Source organism: Peromyscus maniculatus, chromosome 14, assembly GCF_049852395.1.
Source record: "Peromyscus maniculatus bairdii isolate BWxNUB_F1_BW_parent chromosome 14, HU_Pman_BW_mat_3.1, whole genome shotgun sequence".
NCBI classification, from domain to species: Eukaryota; Metazoa; Chordata; class Mammalia; order Rodentia; family Cricetidae; genus Peromyscus; species Peromyscus maniculatus.
This window is the reverse complement of record NC_134865.1, coordinates 52,349,697-52,353,197: the sequence shown is the minus strand read 5'-3', so window position 1 is coordinate 52,353,197 and position 3,501 is coordinate 52,349,697.

Sequence of the window (3,501 nt, the reverse complement as noted above, 5' to 3'; positions counted from 1 at the left end):
TAACGCCCTCCAGTTTCATCTGGTTTTGCTGTAAATGACATGATTTCACTCTTCCGTATGGCTAAATCATACTCCATTGTGTATATACGGCATAGCACTATTTCTTTATTCATTCATCCACTGATGGGCACCTAGGCTGATGCCATACCTTGTCGACGACGACAGCAGAGTCACGATAAACATGGATACAAAGGTGGCTCTCTCTGTGTGACTTCATTTCCTTTGGATTCACACACAAAAGTAGGATAGCTGGATCATGTGGTAGTTGTATTCTTATTTTTTGAGGAACTCTGTAACAGCTGACCAATTCACATCCTTTCCATGAGAGTTCCCCTGCCTCCATATTCTTGCCAACATTTGTTATTTTTGTTGTTTATGTATCATACCCATTCTAGTTGGGGTGAAATGGTTTTTCACTTAAGTTATGATTTGTACTCTATTGATGCTGGTGACATTGGCATATATATATATGTATATGTATATATATATGTGTGTATATATATGTGTATATATATATTTGTTGGCAGTATTTATTTGTCATTGAGGAGTGTATGTTCAGATCATTAGTCCAGTTTTGAAAAATTTATTTTTATTATTTGGCTTTTTGAGACAAGGTCTCTTTGTGTAGCCCCAGCTGTTCTGGAACTCATCACATAGATGAAGCTGGCCTTGAACTCACAGAGACGTACCTGCCTCTGCTTCCTAGGTGCTGGGATTTAGGGCATGTGCCACCACACCTGGTCTTTATTTTTTTAAAAAAGTGTGTGTGTGTGTGTGTGTGTGTGTGTGTGTGTGTGTGTGTGTGTGTGTGGCTATGTTCACGTGAGCACAGGTGCCCAAAGAGGACAGAAGCATCGGATCCCCTGGAGCTGGAGTTACAGGTGGTTGTGGGCCACCCAGCGTGGGTGCTGGGAACTGAATGTGGGTCTTCTGCAGGTGCAGCATGTGCTTTTCACCGCCGCACTCTCTCTGTAGCCTCCATCTGCCCGTTTCTGTTTTTAGGTTGCATTGTTGTGGTTTTTGTTTTGAGTTCCTTATAGACTCAGGACTTCCTTTAGCAGATTCATAGTTGGCAAATATTTTCTCCATCCTGCAGGCTGTCTCTCCTTACTGTCTGCAGATGCTTCTGGGTTTGATGTCATCCAATCTGTCAATTTTTTTGTCCGTTTGTTTCCTGTGCTTTTAGGTCATATCTTAAAAAGCATTGCCTGTTCCAACATCTTGAAGCATTTCCCTTATTTTTCCTTCCAACTTTCTCCAGATCTTATATTGGGGTCTCCAGTCCATTTTGAGTTCAGTTTTGTGCAAGATGAGAGATAAAGGTCAAGCTTCCATCTTCTGAGGACTAGCCCGGTTCCCCAAGCTTCCATCTTCTTAGGACTGGCCCAGTTCCCCAGGACTCTCAGTTGGAGGGCCCTCTTTTCTCTATGGTGTGCTTTTTTTTTTAGCATCTTTATGGAGAAGCAGCTGGTAGCAGACATGTGGGTTTATTACTGGGGCTTCTAGTCTGTTCCATCACTCTAGTTGCCGTTTTTTTCTTTCTTTCTCCTAGTACCATGCTGTTTTGGTTACTATTCCCAATTCTTGTGTGACAGACCTCAGAAACCAGAAACCAGTTGGTGAACTTGGGATAGATTTACCAATAAACATAAGAATAGAAGAGTCTTGGTTTCTTTTGTTCATGAGCGTCTCCCAAGGGCCCCAAACATACCCTTCAACATACATTTGTTTCGGAAAGTTATAAATGGGTTTGAGAAGTCATTTGATCCTTCCTGCCTCAGGCGAGGAGTATGTGTGCCATCTCCCGAAGCCTCCTGATGTGGTGATGGTCGCATACCAGACCTCTCCGTGGGTCGGTCGGTATGGGAGTCAGGCTGACTGCACCTCACCTTTGCCTGGGATTGCTGTTTCTGGCCATTGTTTCAGTGCAGATACAGAATGTCATAGTCTGTTAGAACAATTCAAATCTACGGCAGCCTGAGAGCACCCCAGAAACGTATGCAAGCTCCCACGTTCCAAACCCAGGCGGTGCTGAGAACTGGGCGGCAGACTGTAGTTTGCCTTCTAGTTCAGTCACAGGGCTGAAGCTCCTTCTTTCCCGAGTGCCCCTTTCAGGACTACTTTTGGGGTGATACATACATATTTTTTTTCTTTCTCTCATTTTCATAAAACTAAGTACCTTAGTACCCATAGTGCCACTCTCCAGGCATCTGTGCTACATATTTAGAGTCTGTGTTTCCTTTAGTCTTGACAAACATTTCCGCCTCCGCATGTCTCTGACCTGGTCAGGTTTTAAATCTTGCTGCACTGTACACTTTAAAAAAAAAATGCTACCTCACCCTTGACCTTCTCCAGGAAGCACCTTTGTTTTGGTGGAAGGAGAGGAGAGCAGTGGTGTGTGAGGGACAGAGAGCATGCCTCGCCCCTCTGCTCACTCGTCAGCTCTTCTGGGAAGTTTGGGACTCTTATTTTCTTAGGGATGTGGCTCAGATATTTTTATTTCATGGAACCCAACACCTCAGATTTCCAGATTTATTTTCAGTCTGGAATCTCTCCAGGGCAATGTGACAGCCTGGGTAGCATTCATCAGCCGCCCCCTCTCTCTGGGTCAGTACCAGGCTTGTGCAATTTGGAGTCCATTTGGAGACAGGCAGGCGGTCCGGCTCACCCAGGCCACATCCTTCGTAGCCTTCTGTCTCTCTACACAGACTTTTAGAGCAGTCTGGAGGACCCACATGCAAACCTCCTGGCCTGGATGTCTAAGCCAGAGCCTAGGACCCCAGAGAGCGACTCCATGACCTTTCAGTCAGCTGACGGACTGCTACCCACCGTTTCTGCCCACCTTCTCTAGCAAGATAAACCCATCTATGCCCCCCCCCCCATTCTGGCAGAAGGAAGAGGGAGGTGGAGAAGGGGGTCAGGAGTCTTTCCAGCATTGACAATCAGCGACTCTCGGCCTTGACATGGCTTGTTAAGATAGCCTTGGCCTCCCTTCTCCAGCTGGTAGGGATCAGTGACCTGGGAGCCCAGTCACCACTGGGGGAGGAGGAGCCGACAAGGGAAGATAAAGGGGAGAGGGGAGGAGTCTGGGTGGCTCCCTCCTCCTGGCGTTCTGGCCAAGTGGCTGCGCTGGAGAAGGAGGCCTGATAACAGATAAGCGCCTGGTTTTCCTGTGGCCTTGTTTATACAAGCTTAGGTTCTTGTTGGCTGGTTCCTGAGGTGGGGGCGGAAGGCAGTGTGGGGTTCCTGGACGAGGTTTGCTTTCAGCTAGCCAAGGCCTTCAGGGCTTATAGAACCCACCCCACTTCGGCCCTCAAACTTCCATCCCAAAGCTGGCTTGCTGGAGCCTTGAACTGAGAGGCCAGGATCTCCACCCTTGGAGTGGGGGAGGGGATCCTTACCAAGGAAATGGCTGGCGTAGCAACTGCCTCTTCCCTGGTCTGTTGTGGATCTGTGGGTCTCAGGGCAACTGAGAAAGGATTCCCAGCGGCGGGAGAGCCA